Here is a 20,995-nt window from a genome sequence, read left to right on the forward strand (position 1 = left end):
AAATGTCTGTAAAGATTAAATATCTTGATAATTAAAGCAGATATTAATAACGATACCAGCATTTCAAAGTGTTTCCTCCAATTTCCTGACTATACAGGTTCTTGACTTACCATTGAATTATCAATGTCATGCAACAAATTTTGTGAACCAAATTTTTTTCGTGTTCGATCTCTAATGATGTTTTTATCTGTATTGTGTTTTTATTGACTTTAAGAACATGAGTTTGCGTTTTTGTCCTTAACTTATGGTGTTATCTGTCTTTCTTCTATGCATAATTTTTCATTGATCATTTGTGATCTTCTTTTATCGATTGAAACTTTTAATCAACGATTTCACGACGAAAAGATATATTGTACTTTATTTAATATATAACAATACTCTCATACAGTAATTGGTACAAAGAATAATTTTTGTTGGTAACCAAACTAACTTCATCTGTAGGTGTTGAATAGCTTTTCGTAAAATGTGTTAATCTTTGCACCATACTTAAAATGAGCATTATTTTTAGTTTACAATTTAGACATATTTTTATGTGTACTTACATTATCTCAACTCCGGTTAGGTATCTGAAAGCATTGCTTTGTATTTCCCGAATTTTATTGTTCTTGAGATTCCTGAAAATAGCATACATCTTTGACGTAACAGTAGCGAACGATCATGCGTACTGTTAAAACTAAAAAACACGCTTGGTAAGTTTCATTCATTTCATGTGATATTGGAGTTTTTGTGTCTTATTTCAAAAATAATAAGATGCGGTATTAATGCCAATCAAACAACTATCCATCAAAAACAAAAAACGGAACCATCCAATTGCTGTTATTCTGAACAGGGGTAGCTTTTACCATTGATTATACAGATATGGCAGTTTAAATTAATTGTTAGCAGTTGGACTAAATATTCGGTCCCTGGTTTCTACACCGGCTTCAATGGTATCCTCCTGGTGAATGTTGGTAAAGTGGTACCGTCATGAGAAACAACAATCGTCTCGGGTATAGTTTTGAATGAGAACAGACACCAAAGAACAAGCTTATGGATGTAAACAAATATTGGTCACTCTATACGGCTTTTAACAATGAGCAAAACCCATGCCGTATAGTAAACTATGAAAAGCTAAAGCATGACAAAATGAAAATCAACTCAAAAGAGAAAACCATAGGCCAAACTAAAAACCACTAACGAAAAACAAATATGGCAGACAGAAACCAACGACAACCGCTGGATTTCAGACTCCTGACTTGGAACAACAACATAAAGAGTGAAATAACAAAAATACCGAACTCCGAGGTAAATTCAAAACGGAAAGTCCCTAATCAAATGGCAAAATCAAAAGCTCAAACACATCAAACGAATGGATAACAACTGTCATATAAAGAATGTAACCTGTGTATTTTGTTTAGGTTCAAGTTTACCGGGTTTAGTGGTGTCACTGTACAATGTCTTTTAGAGTTTACCAAAAGGTCTAGTGGAAATCTCACGATTCAAGGAAGTCACATTCAAGAAAATAGCTTCATAATGGTTTTTTGTAGACAATTGTCATGAAAGCTCACAATTCAGACTTGATTTGCCTTTTAAACAGAGCCTGTTGTAATAGGCCTAGGTTTTTCAACAAAGTTTCATGCGAAACCTCATACGATTTATATCTTCTTCAATATAATGCAATGTGTAGTATGACGACAAGTCAGAACACACATTTCACAAACTTATTGTTGCCATATTAGTGCAATTGAAAGTAATATATACTTCCACTATCTTCAACGATAACCTGTTTTAGTTAACGGAAGTAGGAATCTCTAGGTACAGATTTTGTGATATGGAAAAATATTACCCAATATGTCAATAAGAAGATGGTTTTCGCAGCGTGAAGTCCAAACAAACTTCAAATGTTTGATGGATAATACACAGTCTAAGGTCGAATAATTGCAACACCACTGTTTAATTGGGAACTTGTATTCCGACATTCCTAGTACGTTGGAATCGAAATAACTGTAATACTTGTATTAATTTGTATCTCATGATATTAGCTAGGACTATTATAATCACTGTTTTTTTATTCAATAGGACTGTCTGGAATCTTTTTGGTTAAATCTTGAGATTTTGGTATTTATTCCTTTGTTCTTTTACTAAATAACAGCGTTTGTATCATATTAATATTTTCCCTGAATGGTTTAGGTTTTCCTCTGATCGACTGTCGATACTTACTTCGTATGATTCTCAAGATTAATGGAAAGAAAAATATGTTATGCACAATGATGTTTGACGTTCAGAATTTTATGAATTGAAAAACGATACAGTACATAATTTATTTTAAATATACGTTTAAACAAGTCTACAACACTAAAGCTCCGTTAAATATTACAATAGATATTAGGATAGACATTTTATATATATTTCGATTTACAAAAAATGTTTAAACAGTACAACAATAAATACAGTGACCAAAGTTCACATTCATCTATTTAATATACCGACTTTAAACAAGTAAAATTGTATAGCTGTAAAAAGGGAATAAATTTTACTGAGGATGATATTGTCTGGTATAATTCATCCACTTTTTTCATAAAGGTCAAAGGTAAAGTCATGAAAATATCTAAAAAAATGTAATTAACAATTACCGAGAGATTCTCAGTTTTAGGTATATAAATAAAAGAATTTGTCGAGACTAATTCAGACAAATTAATAATGACGACACTTTGTCGGGACTTACTCAGAAAGATTAATAATGTCGAGAATTTGTCGAGAAATATTCAAACAAAATTAGTAAAATTCAGATAATCTAGTAATGTTTCAGTCAAATTCAAACAAAAGTTGGTAAATTCAAACTTTTAGGATTTTGTAGTGTAGTTTACCAATGTTAAAATCTCACAAATCGATTAATAAGACAAATCAAGGTTGTGAACAAAAACGCGGGAAATCGCATGAACTTCAAAAGAAGGAGACTGGGTGCGTCAATAGGGTGAACGTCTCCTGGTAAACATGCATCACCCGCCATGCGAATCCACACTCAGTCAAATTAAGGAATATGACACAATCGGTAAAATGGCTTACTAGAGATTTCCAATAAAATGACATTACTCGACATAACCAACCTATCTGACCATATCTCGGCCTATTGCATTGTAGGATGACGGAGGGGAGCATAGACTGCATGAATTTTTGGCTCGTTTAATACACATACTTTGTTAGAATATATGTTATTTAAGAATTAGCACAAACTATTATTTTAAGTCTTTACATATTTTGTTATTAAATTTGGGATTTCATTGACAACAACCTTTAAAGGGAATAATTAACTCAGTTACCGGTAATCAAATGCACCGATCATTTCTTCGTCATTTCACTTGACCATATGTTTATCTCTCAAACGATGAATTCTTAAAGCTACTAAATCAAAATCTAGTTTGAAAAAATAAAAATAATGGAATCTGAAGCGAGATCATATTTTCATTTTTTATTTAAAAGTTATAAGATTGAAACAAGAGTTTCAAACACGCCGGAATGTAAAAGGTGTACACGACTTGCTTCTAGGAAGAGCCCGTACAAACGTATGCGTAATTTAACGTCATTGCTCTTAAAAAGTTTCTAAAATGTTTGGCGTTTAACTTATACAAATACATATGAAAAACGGACATGTACAGAATATTTTATTGAAGTTTTGTTTAGTAGGATGATCATTTTAGTTTTATGACCAACTTATGATAGCAAGGGGATATTATATTTACTGGTTTGTGCATCCGTCCGTTCCTCCGTTTTGTTCAAAATATAAAACGTTTAAAATTATATACCAAATTAGAGTTTGACCCGGATCAAGTGGTGCACTGAACATGGAAATATGATCATGTGAAGGGGCACGGCGTCTTAAGGCCACACATTCGTGTTGCAAATGTTTTGATTAATACACGTACATGTATATGCATGTATCTTCCATATTAATAACTGTCTTTTTAGTCGCGCGCTCGCCTCGATAGTAACCGCTCAAAGGTGATCAGGGGAATAGAAATATGGTCACTATTGATCTTGTTCCGATCGGCAGTTAAACCATTGCCAAAGTGGGGAGTCCGTTTGGTTTGTGCGGGATGTACAAGTACGCAGTCCCGTCCGATTAGAGTGGAACGTTAAATCCGATGCCTCTTGTAGAGAGAATGACACGCTCTCTAGACGTTAAATATGCATGAAATATTTGCCACTGGACGTTAAGCAACCAACTATCAATCAATCGACAGTAGCGTAACCTGAATTTTATTTCTGGTGAGGCAAATGATTTGAATCTTAGCAGTCAGAGCCTCACCTTGGTTAAAAGACGTCAATGCCAATAGGGAGTGGATGGTTAATTGAAAATATGAATCGCAAAATAGATGTAGGTGATCATACTCTTGATAGGTCACACACTGGCAAAAAGATCCTGTCTATGAAAAATCCAGATTTGTGGAATTTTATCATGAAATAATATTTCTAGTGCGCATTAAATCAATATATTTCAATGAAACTGCTGCTTAAAGGTTAAATTCTCAGTATTCAGTTTCAGACAGGTCCTGGTCAAAACAAAAATAATTGACAGAATTATATGTATGACCTTCTCTAAAATGATTTTGTACAGATTTGGGGATATTAAGTTTAAGATCCGCTATGTCTTTTAACTTTATACGTTTAGCTTTTGTCAAAATGTATTGATGATAATAACTAGGTGAACTATGAAGTCTTGCTTATATTAACCAAGGTAGAAGAGTACTACATAAAATGTAGGAATGCCAAGTGTCAGTTGAAAACTTTGTACACCAAAAGTAACAAGTTCGTTGTAAAAAAAAAATCAAGCATCATATCAGTTTCACAGTTATGACCTCTTGTTTGAATCAGTTTTTTGCAAGGTATACTTTGTCTGTTACTTAAAAAAGATATTTGCATCTACCTTGTTCATTTTATGAAAGAAAGTTTTCAAGACGTTCATAATGAGGAATGAGTAAGTAAAGAGTAAGCAGTCAAAGTTTTGAACCGTCGTCACTCAATATACTTTATATGTTCTTTGCTGACATGAATTATCATTGATATGGTCATATTTATAAATTAACTGTTTACAAAACTTTGAATTTTTGAAATACTAAGGCTTTTCTACCTCAGGAATAGATTACCTTAGCTGTATTTAGCAAAACTTTTAGGAATTTTGGTCCTCAATGCTCTTCAACTTCGTACTTTATTTGGCCTTTTTAATTTTTTGGATTCGAGCGTCATTGATGAGTCTTTTGTAGACGAAACGCGCGTCTGGCGTAAATACAAAATTTAATCCTGGTATCTACGATGAGTTTATTTATACTATGACGTACATGGTATATAATTATCTTTATCTCTCTTTTTTTAATGGTAAAAAATTTGGTGAGGCGGTTGCCTCATAGCGTCAATGAAAGCTACACCACTGCTCGAGTGCGGGAAGTCTCTGGCTCGATCCTCGCCCGTTTCAAATCGAAGATTAGCTGCCTTTCTGCCAAGCACGCAATATTTAGGAGTTAGAGCAAATATTGGTCGGTCCGGGGTCAAAATCATCTGTCCGGGTAGGATGACATGTCTTCCTGCGGTATATTACAAAGTCCTAAATATGCATATGGAAAATACATATGCAACGAACACTTATATATATGGCCCTACATCCTATTAATACTCCTATTTTTTGTTCCACTACTAACGTTGCCTATATCCCCCCTTTTCAAAATCCTGGATCCGCATCTGGCAACGACATCTTATTATATTATGTTGTTCAATGTTACTTACCTTACACATTTCCGTTAATGATTTATTCAGTAAAATGAATTCGGTGACCCCTTTTAACTGTTATCAATAAAATGGATAAAATACTATAAGTTAATTTACTTCAAAGAATATAAAAAAAATGCCTGGAAATGTCTTTTGTATTTGGACTCCGATAGCATTCCCACACTTAATACAGAACAATCCTTAATCGAACACACCTTAATTTTCAAAAACAACATATGTAAGCATTTGTTTTATCAATACATTTTATAATAAATTAAAAAAATACTTTTGTTTAGAAATTAAATGGAAGCGACAGTTTTATCTCAATTTTCAACTTTATAAAGAGACTGATTCTGACAAACTCTGGTTTCGATATTTCTGAAATTGTCAGAAAAATATCCTTCTAAATATTTTTCCCGCAACAAATATAACAAAAATATAGATAAACTGTAAAGAAAGACAGAAAAAAAGTATAATGGGGCGTTCATCTGCAAAGTATATTGAAAAATAATTGTCATAATCAAAGATAACTCAAATCGTACGTATGATAGGTATGGGATACGTGTATTTATACGTGATCTTATGTCAGTGAAAATAAAGGCGGGAATCTGGAAAACCATGTGATAAATAAAAATGCAAGATTTCTATCATTTTTCGTCATGATAAAATTATTTTATATGGAAGAAAATTCCAGTGTGTGATTTTAAAAGTCTTTAAATACTTTGTTTAAACTTGAGCGACGTATTTAATCAAATTCAATGGTTGGCAATAACCAGTCCCATTATGTCCGTACGCCGAGTTACGTACGTATGTCATTTTATTGGAAATCTCTATTAGACAACTATTCGCGTATCTAAAGATCTAAAAATGCAAAAACATATAGTTGAAATTTTACAGGATTCTATAAAAAAGATATATAAGGTTTCCTATCTTACTTAGGAAGCCAATTCAAATCATAAAACTTGTAATGATCAGCATCTATTTATTGCTGACTTCTTGGTGTTTTTTGTTGTTGTTTGTGTTATTGACGTATACCCCACATTACTGCCCTAAATGTCCTTTTATTCAACATTCAATATATGATTATAATATATACTTACAATGTTAGAGGTCCTGTTATATTGAAGAACGTATTTGCTTCTATGGTTTCTATACGACACTCCTTTAGATCACTGTAATTACCATTCGAAATTGAAAATCAAAATTAATGTGAGAAATGCTTTAGGCTTAACAAATTGACCGTTTATCCTTGCTTATCAATAAAGATGAGCTCCTCCCATATGCATTTATATAGAGAGTATTTACAATGTACTTTTATTTACATAATTAATTTATTAATTAAAAAAAAAAATCATTATAAGACTGTAGTGCTACCTTAAAGAAACAAAAATAAACATTAATTGAAATAGACTTGTATCAAGTCCACACAATGACTACTTGTATATTAATTTAAACATATTTTATTCAGAAAATAACTGAACTAGTATGCTGTACAGATATTGTAATGTAATCTGTTATTTCAAGTTACCTAAAGTGTGTGTTTTGAGTAATTTAATTATTTTCATTAATTACAATACCCATTGTTTAGATACATCAAATAACGTCCTTATTTCCAATAAATTGCACCACATGTTTATTGTATCGTTCTCTTTCAGACATTTTGGAACATAACAATTTATATAATAAGGGATTTTTTAAAATTGTAATTGAAGTCAGTACTGTAGAGACAACCGTTTTAAAAATTTTTTTCCATCGTAATATTGATTATGAATGATTGATATAGTGTTTAGGAACATACTTACATCAATGTTATATCCGTGAGATTGTGAAATATGAAGGCAGTCAGGTGTTTCAACTTGTAATTTGAGAAAATGTTCCTGATGAAAAGTAAACAGAATGTTACATTTTTCAGGCATAAAGATGAACAAAATTGTCATTACAAACATATGATAAAAAATATTCATATTTTGCTTGCTTTTTTTTCTTTGTTTTGCGGATATTATTTTAGTACTTGAGTTAATTTAGAATGATATGGTCTGCGTTTAGCCTTCAATGAGACAGTTGATAATCAAAGAAAAAAAAATTATCACTAAGATTAAAGCTAAAATAAGATGTTTATTCTACTTCAGTAATTGTGATGATACAAATTTTAATTTATAGTCTCATTGATAAATTTTTTAAAGCAATTGCTAAACTAAGTAAATTTAGATATATAAATGAACTTATAAGTGGACGGCTTCTTACTTCATGTGATGTATTTATTATCCATTATATTCCTATGTGGAGTTATTTTTTTTCAGAACGACAGGTCTTTCTTTTGAAGAATCAACCCGGACGATACCAAGTTTCAATGAAATTTGCTTCAAGGCATAAAATAATGACATGTGTATTTCGTTTGATAGTTATCGTGTGCTGTGGATTAAGACATAAACAATCCTGTCCTCCGTTTTTTTAGACTGAATTACAAAAAATCGTCGTGGACGCACATTTTAACTTTCGAAACAAATAATGTGAAATGTTGTTAAATTATCGCTCCAATAAAGGAACAATATTTGAGATGAATTTGATAATGCAAAACTCTTCATAACACTTTTAAAACAAGCCAGATTTAACACATTCGTGTGTAGAATTATGGAAATCTTATTGTATTGGAAAACATACATTGACCTATGGATATTCGTTTTTCTTGTTATATATACATGTATCACGATTTCGTGCTCTATTCGTGTCAGTTCTGAATTGATTACATCTATATATACCTATACCTTTTACTCTATCAAATGATCAAATGACCAAATATTTTAATTTCTATAGAATAACAGCCACGTACTTAATGATAGGGATGGATTGGGGGTGGGGGGTATAATATTTAATTCTGACTAAGTTCTTTGTTAAAAAAAAAATGTATTGCCATTCAAAAGTGAAGAAAAACAATAATTCTGAACAGCCTGTTAAAAACTGTTGAAAAAATAATCTGATTTTCCGCGAAGAAAGTGTCACGATAAAAAAACATAGGATCCCCCTTTCATAAACTAAGTTGATAATAAATTACTGACAAATTGACTTGTATTTTTCATACACCGTAACAATTCATTTGTGTCTTGCTTCATGCAGTTACAGTGATATTTCTATTATAACTGGATGATGATTGCTAATAAAATTGAGAATGGAAATGGGGAATGTGTCAAAGAGACAACAACCCGACCAAACAGCAGAAAACAGCCGAAGGCCACCAATCGGTCTTCAACACAGCGAGAAAATCAAGCACCCAGAGGCGGGCTTCAGCTGGCCCCTAAACAAAAATATGTACTAGTTCAATGAAAATGGACGACACACTAAACTCCAAAACATATAAATGAACTAAAATTAAAAAGCATACAAGACTAACAAAGGCCAGAGGCTCCTGACTTGGGACAGGCGCAAAAATGCGTCGGGGTTAAACATGTTTTGTGAGACCTCAACCCTCCCCCTATACCTCTTGCCAATGTAGAATAAACAAACACACAGCAATACGCACAGTTAAAACTCAGTTTAAAAGAAGTCCGAGTCCAATGTCAGAATTAGTAACAAAAGAAACTAAGCAAAATAACAATGATACATAAATTAACAAAGGACTACTAGCAGTTACTGACATGCCAGCTCCAGACCTCAATCAAACTGATTGTAAGATTATGTCTTTATCATATGAAAATCAAGCACAATCCCTCCCGTTAGGGGTTTAGTATCATACCATCATAAAATATATGAGAAGAATATAACCTGTATCATGCCAACGACTGGTTTAATTTAGAATAAATGTGTTTATTTCCGATGCAAAGACCCTATAAGTGAATCAATATTAATACCAAAATATGCCATCTTTAATGACCTGACAACAGTATCGTAACTATACCCCGTCTGAATAAGTCTGTTTTAAGGTTTGGTTAGCTTTTGAGGTGAATGTCGACATTTTTGTGCTTTGTATAAAATATTACCATGAAAGATTGGATGTGAAATACCTGAACGTATAAGATGTCTGCATGTTGATTTATATTTCCGAATGATGTCCTTGTACCGATGATAAAATTTAGTAAATGTTTTGACTAGTTTGTGATATCGAAAACCCTGGTGTAATAATTTTTCAGTAATACAGAGATTTCTTTCGTTAAAATCAAATACGTTGTTACATACACGAGCGAAACGAACAAGTTGAGATATATAAACACCATAAGATGCTGACAAGGGATTATCACCATCTAAAAATGGATAATTAACAATAGGAAATGAAAAATCATCTCTTTTATCATACATTTTGGTATTAAGCTTCCCGTTAAAGATATAGATATCAAGATCCAGGAAAGGGCAGTGTTCATTGTTAGTATTAGCTTTATTTAAAGTCAGTTCAGCAGGATAAATCTCTTTAGTGTACATACTGAAGTCGTCATTATTGAGAGCCAATATATCATCCAAATATCTAAAAGTGTTATTAAATTTATGTATCAGATGTTGTCTCGATGGGTCTTTGCTGATTTTAGTCATAAATTGTAACGCATAACAATACAAAAACAGGTCCGCAATAATTGATGCACAGTTAGTCCCCATTGGAATTCCGATAACTTGACGATATACGGAATCTCCATAGCGAACAAAAATGATATCTAGTAAAAATTCAAGGGCAGTTATCGTATCAAAGCAAGTCCAGTTGACATTTTTTTTGTTTGTTGTTACTAAAAAATTACCTATAAGAGTTTGAACATATATATTCGCATTCTGACTTTTTAAATGCCCATTTAATTAGGTGTGTGATTTTTTTCTTAATAAGATTATGAGGCAAAGTGGTATATAGGGTAGAAAAATCAAAACTTTGAACAGATTCAAAATCACCAATATAAGCATGCAATTTATCAAGTACTTCCAACGAATTTTTGACACTCCAAAAGTAATTAATTCCACTATTTTCAAAGGCCTTATTTGCTTATATCTAGATTAATTAGTGAGTTTTATTTCACGTTACAAATGAGCCGTAGGGCGTATTAAAACCAGAACGCATCAGAAAAGAATATCCCACTTTAATGTGATCGGTAAAATAGGATGGAAATCCTGCAAATCTTTGCAGAAAATAATATTTTTTGACGGTATATAAGTCAGATAATGCATATTTTAAGGTGTTTATTGTCGTGTAACACATCTCGGGGTGTCAGGATTGCCCAAAGATCATTTGATCAGTCCTGACACCCCTCGGTGTGTTATACGACAAGAAAAACCTTAAACTATGCATTATCTATAACTTAATAAACTGACTAAACATCTTAGTATGTGTAATATATACACAGAAATAAATAAACCAATTTTCATTTTATGAATTAAATGTCACTTTGTTCCTCGTTTTCTTAAGCGTGAAACTTTTCAAATTATTATCGTAAGTGAACACTTACAAACCGAATACCAGTCGTCTTTTTTCATAATATTGATGAAATTTCATGATATAGATTCTAGAACATGAATAAAGGATTAATTCCGCACCTTCTTACCAAGCGGTTTTGCTTTTCCCGATGTTTCTTACCTGATGATATGTTAAGATAGAAATAGGAATAGGTTGTTCTGTCAATGCAATTAAAGCAGAAGAATTTGTTTTTATATAAAATCTACATTTTATTACTGAAACTCAATTTTATATGCAAAAGTTTGTTTGAAGGTTTGGCAATCTTGTTTTGCACTAACGGTAATAAAGCAAGTCGATTTGATTTAATTACGGTTAAACATGAGTCGGCAAACCCAGACAGTTTGTTTGACTTAAACTAGACCTCCACTGATTTCAAAACGTTTTCATGTATTAGCTGTTTTGATCCAGATCAAAGCTTAAAATATGCTATGTCTCTTCGGTATTTTCTTACACTGTCATTATTCGCATTGGAAGTAAAAATAACTATAATGCCCAAAATATTTCATTAACAACCAAATGTATTTTTTTAAATGGACGGTCACTAAAAGGATGCCAATGCGGATTTTTCACTTTTCCATTTGACAACTGTCCATAGTTAAGATGTTACATAAGACATATCCTCAGTCAATAACGTTTACTTTTAGTTCTTCTTTACCGATTCTAAGTTGAAACTATGAACCAGAGAACAAAATTGAAAATGGAAACGGGGAATGTGTCAAAGAGAAAACAAACCGACCAAAGAGAAGAAAACAGACCAAGGCCATCAATGGGTCTTCAAAGTTTATTTCAGGGTTCACTACTTTCAAAAGTATATTGTTGACCAAAAACTATTCAAACAATCTAGCAAGGCTATGAGGAAGTTAAAACACGACTGAATATAACTCACCACTATTTCGACGGTTGTAATCACAAATTGGATCAGTTCTGTTCCAACTAACTCTTTTAATTATGTTAATTACTATGTTAATATCTTTCATTTGAAGTAGTATAACGAGCTTTGTCATGTTCCTTCCATTGGTAATTACTATATCGGATATGACTTTGGAATTGTAAAACGAGTTATGAATGCAAAGAAAGTGGTGAATATCTTATGATAACGTTAAAAAATGCTATGACCGGTAGAATAACAGAGACACGATTTAGTTAACTATTCTTTTATTTTTGTCATTCGGGGCCTTTTATAGCTTACACTGCGGTCAGGATTTTGTTCATAGTTGAATGTCGTAGAGTGACATATAGTTGTTAACTTCTATGTCATTTGATCTCTGGTGGAGACTTGTCTTAATGCCAAATATACCACGTCATCTTATTTTTATATAACAACTAGAGTGCGAAAAATGTCAATTCAAGTCACTTCAATATAATAACCGGAAGTGACAACTTACATGGATGCATCAACCACGTAGTAAGCAAACATTGATTAAGCTTTGGAAAATCTTGCTATAGAAATGTACACTAGTCAATAAATAAATGGTATTCTAGCAAAGCATAATATGTATACATGTATTAATAATTCAAGACACATTGATTAAACAAAACCAGTAAGAAAACAACATTTATCAATTAGTGCAATAAGGCAGTTGGAAAAATGTGCAGGTCATTTCCTAAATGCTGGGATTGAATAACAACTTAATTAAAAAGCCGAAGATGGCATCAACAATATATCGAAGCTATAATGATAGACTTCTTCTTAGTAATAAGGCAATTTAATGCTGTCTACATCAATTTGATAAAGAAGTTTTATAGTGTTGAAAGTATAATACACTTATTTATATCAGATATGAATGTTTTGATTTCAATTCCTTAACACCCTTCCCCGTAAAAAAGACAAAGCAAAACAAAAAGAATACACATGAATTGAAAACAAAGTCAATTATTGAAACATGTATGCTTCCATGTATATCAAAACTATCTCATTTGATAAATTCCTTTCTATAAGTGTGTACTTCTCGAATAAATTTAAAAAAAAAAACCAAAATGCAATGTGTGCTACAGCTAACTAATATATACCACCTCTTTAGCTTTTAGTGAAATAATGTCAATATCACTAATTTAAAAAAAGACATAAGAAAGAAGACAAGTAAACAATTTAGCTCACCGATATTTAACTTAGTTTCAAATATCAAGAAGTTATGAACTGTAGTTTCTGAGACAACGTAACGAAAATATAAGTTCCTGAAAAGATATTTCAATCCTAAACACATCTTTGTATTTTACATTTTCGTGCAAAATATCTTTTTGATAAAGCAGTTTTAAAGAAATTCCTTCAGGAAATATCTTAGAAAATACTCTTATATATCATTATTTCTTATTTCTTATTTTTGACTGTCCAACGCTTAAGAACATTTGATACCGTTGTTTGACACAGAAGTATGTCAATCTTTTTTTCAAATTCAAGGTGCTAAAAACAATATTTTTTAAACTTTCATCTCTACTAGTATCTAGGAAGAAAATTTAAAGATAACATTTAAAACTTCGTTTTCATTTGAACTTTTAAATTTGGCGTACACACTTATAAGCCTGGTATCTTTGATGAGTTTGTTTTATAGAATCTTACAAACACTACTAATATTTGAAAAAAATTGATTGAGAGAATAGGTTAGAATACTTACAATCTATCCAAAAATATAAGAATTATCAAAAGGTTTGTTATGGAAACATTTTAAAGCACATTTTGTAACATAAGTCACACTCATGAAACCTAGAGATTCGGAAGGGATATGTTATGATCTTTATAAATTGTGAAAAAATGTGTACTAATACATTTACTTTTCTGAAGTAAAAAAAAAATGAGCACCGAAAAGGTCACATTCATGGTCTTCAACAATGTTCTAAATTAGTGACGGTCGAATCCAAAAAAGTTAGAAAGGCCAAATAAAGTACAAAGTTAAAGAGCATTGAGGACCCAAATTACTAAAGGTTTTGCCAAATACAGCTAAGGTAATCTATTTCTGGGGTAGAAATTCCTAAGTATTTCGAAAAATAAAAAGTTTTGTAAACAGTTAACTTATTATTATGACCATATCATTGATAAATCATGTCAACGAACATGTGCTGACTACTGCAGTGGCAGTGGCAGTTGTAAATAGACTAATCATAGATCTAAAATTGACTTCCAAAATGCTTTGTATAGAAATATCATTTTGTTTCAGTTAAGCGGGAGGTTTGGCTAGCAATAAAACCAGGTTCAACCGACCATTTTTTCTTAAAATGTCCTGTACCAAGTCAGGAATATGGCAGTTGTTATCTAATAGTTCGTTTCTATGTATGTTGGCGTTTGTTTTTGTTGCACTTCAGTGTTTCTGTTGTTCCGTTGTTTTCCTCTTATAGTTGATGTGTTTTCCTCGGTTTTAGTTTGTAACCCGGATTTGTTTCTCTCAATCAATTGATGACTTTTGAACAGCGGTATACTACTGTTGCCTTTATTCATAGCTTCCAATTCATAAGCAAATGTTTATTTATGAACCAACATTCGCACATATGCAAATAAAACAAATATTTACCATCATAATAATTAAAACAAATCCTGCAACATGTACAACCAATTTACAGGTACACATATATATTTGAAGAACAAATTAACAAAATTAAAACCGTTAGATGTATTAAATGCAACAGAAGCGAAGTTTGTTCATTAATCCAATGTTCAGTATAAATCATCTTGTATTTGATATACTGTGGATTCATTATTATTCGTTGGATTCCAATTTTCGTGGATTTCGTGGGTACAGGTGAACCACGAAATTAAATGTTCAACGAATGATATATTTTCTATAGGATTGTACGCAGACTTCGGCAAAACCACGAAATTGAATATCCACAGACATGCAAGTTTTCCTTAATCCACGAAAATTGGTACCCACGAAAATTAATGAATCCACAGTACCTTAAGAACAGCTAGATTGTATAATATAATTAGCTTTTCACACTGAAGCCGAAACATACCAAACATTTTTTTCGATCTGTGTCCATTATATAGCTTCAAATTATTTGATTCCCCTATTTGAACTTTACAGTTGATACGATATTCCAGAGTTTGCATTTCTTATCATGATTTCCGCGATAGAAGATTGTTTCTTACAAGGAAGCTATCTATCCAAGGATTTCACATGTTAAAGTTGAAGTCATTACTTTCGAAAATTTAAGGACGCCATCACAACATAGTTGACCGTTATGGAATATCCAAATTGACATTTTTCAGTTCGAAGTTAATATTTTTCAGTTTCAAGTTGACATTTCTTAGTTCTAACTTGACATTTCTCAGTACCAAGTTTACATTGATGACTGTCAAGTTGAAACAGAGAAATGTCAATGTTGAAAATGTCTGACTTGCGCTAATAATTATAAAACGATCACTTAAATATATTGGAAACAGTCACGCTAAAAATAAAAGACCATCGCAAGTAACAAAAATCAACTGGTACGCACTTATGGTTTATCGCAATTTAGCCAAAACTAAATCCCAAATAATGATTGATCATTTTCCAAAAATATTGAAATAGAAGTGGTACTCACAGGGTCTTTATCCTTTGTAGTCCATTCAATGTTCCAGATGTCATTGATGAAATTTGAATACTGTTTATAAATCTGTTTACAAATGAAAAAAGTAAAAACAAATATGTTGATAAAATTGTTATTAAGAAAGATTATAACACGGGATATGACTCTCCTGTGAGACAGTGGTGGAACTTTGAGTAGTAAAAAATTCTACTGTGTGGACATTGCTACTTTCTTAGGCTGATAAACGTTTTAATTTTCTCTTTTTACGCATTTTTCACGTTTTATATATTTATGTAAAGGTTAATTTTGATATATTGTTTATAAATATACTGTCTTATCTTCCAACTTTACATTAACTATCGATCTAACTAATGATCTTCATTATTGGAGGAAATAAAGATATATATACACACATCTAACTTGGAAATATTAAAATCAAAATATCTAAAATGCGGGACGATGCCAGTTTTCATATACACGGAACGTTTTTACAAAATTACAATTATCAGATACTCCAATAGTTTTGGAAGCCAAAGATATATGTTAAATAGCACAGAAATCCAATACGACAAATCTTTGCTTGTTCCAGCATTTTTTCAAATATTTTGTTACACGTATTATAAAAAATACCAATATATTTCGGCTATTTACATTTTTATGTAAAGATACCAACAAATTTGTTCATTATTGTACACAAACTGTACACAAACTATGCACCAGCATTACATGACTAGAAGTAGTCTAAAGAAACCTCATAAATATGATTCCCCAACCATTGCATAGTCTATGATTTGCTAACGGAAACCCCAAAAGTTATTTTAGTAAAAAAAAAAAAAAATAGAGATGCGCAATACTATTGTGAAAAGGTTTCAATAAATTGTAAAGGATTCAAGAGGAGTTGCATATACAAAATTGGTACTACCCAAATAAAACAAAGAGAAAGTATACGCTTGACTTATTATAAGTATTTCCCCTTATGCTAACCAAATCACAAACTATTAAATGTGAACTGTGCAAAAATTTCAAAGTTAATAGAGCATTACTGATGGAGCTTGGCCAAAAAATTTCAATGACAAATGCGATGTGCTAGTGCTAATATTATTGTAAACCAAGTATCATAGACTTATCAGAAGTGGTTAATTAATTTAAACAGACCTAATCTAAAACTTTAATATGTTAACTATTATACAAAAGTTTGATAAATCAATATAATATGACAGAGAGACCGTGGCCAAATAATGTCCATGAAAATGAATTGCTTATACAGCTGCATACTAAATATCATTGACTAACGATTAGTCGTTCCCTTAAACTGTGCAAATCACTAACTTAGCAAAAGTTTCAAAGTCAATAGCGATCATGACTGAAGTGGTAGGGCCAAATTATCCAAATGGAATTACGATTTGTCAATTCCAATACAACTTCATACCAAAAACATTAACAAAACTAAAAATGTAGTAGTCATTTTATCTAAAACTCAAGTTAATGTACTTTTGGGAAAGAAATTGCATACTAGTAGTATATAATCTCATCTTCAGAATTAAAATTTTGTACGAATGATTTTGACAAATACAGCTAAGGTAATCTATTCCTGGTGTAGAAAATCCTTAGTATTTTGAAAAATTAAAAGTAAACCAGATAATTTATAATTATGACCATATCAATCATAATTCATGTCAACAGTAAACTATATCAAAGTTGGGACTCACCGCAGTCATTAACAACGTTGTGTAAAAAATATAATTTAGTTTCACAAACTAACGCACATATATATATATACGATCTAAACGCATATCGTATGTTTCTAATGATTCGTGATTTCGGTGAATTCCACAGTCAAATAAAATATGTCAGCCTTAGTAATTATAAAAGGATGACATATTCACATGTTATTTTCTTTTGTCAGTAAAAGAAACTATCGTCAAAATTACGACGGCTAACACTAGCTATTCGGAATTTTCATTTAAAGTTAAATGATATTCTAAAAGAAACATACTTTGTCATATTATTTTTTCGTTTATTGTTTTGTCATAAATCAGGCCGTCGTTTTTTTCGTTGGAATTTGTTCACATTTTGTTATGTCGGGGCCTTTTGTAGCTGATTATACGGTGTGGGTTTTGCCAATTTTTGAAGGCCATACAATGACCTATAGTTGCTTAAATCAGCTTCATTTGGACTAGTTGTCTCATTGGCAATAATACCACAACTCCTTATTTAGTAAACCAGAAATTTTGTATCTGCCTTCCAATGATGAAAAAATCCCTCTTGCTCGATTGGTGGATAGGTTTACATTTGATTTATTTCATTTGTAAGATATGCGTTGAAATTCCAAGTAACTATCATTGTATTATCTAGAACGTATGGTACTAATTTCAGTGCATATGGTACAAGTGTTATTGAACAACTGCTTGGTAAAACCGGTTGATACAAGTTTCGGAAGCATATAGTTTAATATATATATATTGTTCTTTTGGGAAGATAGATGTTTAACGTCTGGGTGAAATTAATGCTTTCAAGACTAGACTATTTATTAAAGGTACTTTTAAAAATTAAACTTGCCCTGAACTTTGCTGGGTTACGGTCTGTATACGGATATGTCACCCATTAGGTTCTGATCCAGGATTTGACTTTTGTCAGCCTATTAATTTCGTAGAAAACTTCCAAAATTTTTCGGACGTAATTTATGCCAAAAACGCTTAGAAGGTTTTATGATTTAGAGCCCAAAAATATATTTTCAAATTAAAGGGTAGGAGCAAGCCAGGAACAATCTTCCTAAAACGCCAAATTACAATCTTGACATGTTTTTTTACTAGTAACCGACCATTCCTTCCCCTTTTTTTTATTGTTCTTTACCTCTTAAATCCATTCTTTCACGACACCAAGAAATAACTGTTAAGTCTTTGATTGGGCCCAACTGAAGACCGATTCCGTGACCTCAATACCCGGTGAAATATTAAAACAAGAAGATGTGGTACGATTGCCTATGAGACAACTATACACTATTTAAACTAGTATACATTCCGCGCAACAAAAAGGACGTTCCGTCGGCAAAAACCTTATATATATTGTTGGACTGGAGATTAAAATTTAGGAACAATCCACCTTTCATAAACTAAAATTTTATAAAGGAGATGTTTTATATATCATTTTAATCCCGTCTGCTTGGCAAATTTTATGCTAGGAAACCAACAGATTTCCAGACAATGTTATATAGGCACCTACGTTTTAATATTGTATTTATATTGTGTCATAGATCAAACTTATTCGTTCAGTGTATGTTTACTTCTTTTTGTTTACATGTCTTTTTGATCGAGTTAAGCCATTTCAATTGATATTTTATAGTGTGTCTTTTTATGTTGTAATGTTAAACTACTGTCTCAGGTTAGGGTGAAGGTTGGCGCCTGTTAAAACGTTTAACCCCGCCACATTCTATATGTGCCTGTCCTAAGTCAGGAGTCTGTAATTGAATGGTGGTTGTTGATCGTTGCTATTTATCATATTTGTTTTTCGTTTATTGTTTTGTATAGTGTGTTCTTGTGTTGTGCTGTTGCACTACTGTCCCAGGTTAGGGGGAGGGTTTTGCACCATCTAACAAGTTTAATCCCGCTGCATTTTTATGCACCTGTCCTAAGTTAGGAGCCTATTGTTCAGTGGTGTCGTTTGTTTATGTTGTTCATAGGTGTTTCTCGTTTCTCGTTTTTTATATAGATTGGACCGTTGATTTTCCTGTTTGAATTGTTTTACACTAGTCATTTTGGGGCCCTTTATAGCTTACTGTTCGGTGTGAGCCAAGGATCCGTGTTGAAGACCGAACTTTGACCTATAATTGTTAACTTTTTATACATTGTGACTTTGATGGAGAGTTATCTCATTGGCACTCATACCACATCTTCTTATTTATAAGTACATTTGACCTAGCTTTTTATCCTACATATATTTGCAGCAATGATGACAAATGCGTCTATCGGAATTCTGAGTCCTCAACGCTCTTCAACTTGGTACTTAGCATTTTTTTATATTTTTGATTAGAGTGTAACTGATGAGTCTTTTGTAGATGAGACGAGCGTCACTGATGAGTCTTTTGTAGATTAGACGCGCGCCTGGAGTACAAAATTATATATTAATTGTATATTTCGGACGAGACTTATCACGTCTGTAATAAACAACTAAATAAATTTAACGATTACTGAATATTTTTTTTTTAACTTTTAGATCTAATTCATATAGAACTAAGCTACTTACAAAACCTCCATATTATTCAAACTAATGAATGTATCATCTTCTATGCTTGATATCAAGTTGCCGTCTATTTGTCTAAGAAAAAAGGATAAGATAATAAAGTTTATGGTTTACATGATTACCATTCACAAATGAAAGATATACAAGTCTTCCGAATAAAAGCAAATTTCTAATTTTCCTTTTCCTGTGTTGTTATGATTAAAACAATACTGACTGGCATCTATATTTTTTTACCTGTAACATGGAAGAAGTGTATTTTCTGATTTTTTTGTTTTCATCAGCGGCAGTATTCAACCAACACATTTTCCATTATTTGTGCTGATATTAAAATAAACACATCTATTATTTGAAACTGTGAAAATTCGCGGTATCATGTGTTTCTTGCGATGTTATTACAGGAGAACTTAACATCGTTTAGACCAAGAAGTTAGTTTTATTTTAGAAAGGACCAAAAAAGGGTCTATTTTTTAATATTAAGTGAAATGATGTCAAAGGAACATCAATCATCAGCGTTTCTCTTTATTCTTACTGAATTCTTAGTACAGAAGAGATAACGCTAATAAAACATTGGATTCCATCAGTTAAAGTTGACCTGAGATAGATTTGGCTATTGTGTCCCTTTTGGTCATTTAGCTCTACACGTGTTTCGGTGTTTTAAACATCCTTGGCTTTCAATGTTTTGGCTTTAAACGTTCCTGATGAAGGAAATAAAAGACGGCGCTTCGGACGAATTACACAATTAAGTGTTATTTTCATTGCTTGAGTAATGCATATGAATTGTAGATTAACTTATGACATATATCGAAAGTATATTCATACATAATCGTTCAACTACAACTAGATCAGTCCTGAACTGGAGGCTCAAAAGAGCCTGTATCGCAAACTTGATTTTAAAGCATAACGTTACCTTTAATGTTCCTTCAAGTTGGTTGATGGGTACTTACTGTGCCACCTGACTGGCCCACTTGTTGTTTATATTCATATAAAACCGTATTCATTAAACGGAGTTGAATTCCTAACACAAACAATCCTCCAACATGTTTACATTGAATTATGGCTGAAATCGACACTTAGCAAGTTCACCACGAACGAGAC

The 20,995-nt window shown here is 31.9% G+C and overlaps 1 long non-coding RNA gene across 1 annotated transcript; it reads right to left on the minus strand.

Moving 5' to 3' along the window:
* Nucleotides 1-6,851: 6,851 nt before the first annotated feature.
* On the minus strand, nt 6,852-15,742 carry LOC127735794 (uncharacterized). Its single transcript, XR_007998591.1, has 3 exons — nt 15,677-15,742; nt 7,542-7,616; nt 6,852-6,911 (listed from the first exon to the last, which is right to left on the minus strand). It is a non-coding gene; the product is annotated as an uncharacterized LOC127735794 (long non-coding RNA).
* Nucleotides 15,743-20,995: the final 5,253 nt, after the last annotated feature.

The sequence above is a fragment of the Mytilus californianus genome, unplaced genomic scaffold (assembly GCF_021869535.1).
Source record: "Mytilus californianus isolate M0D057914Y unplaced genomic scaffold, xbMytCali1.0.p SCAF_3, whole genome shotgun sequence".
In the NCBI taxonomy this organism is placed as follows: Eukaryota; Metazoa; Mollusca; class Bivalvia; order Mytilida; family Mytilidae; genus Mytilus; species Mytilus californianus.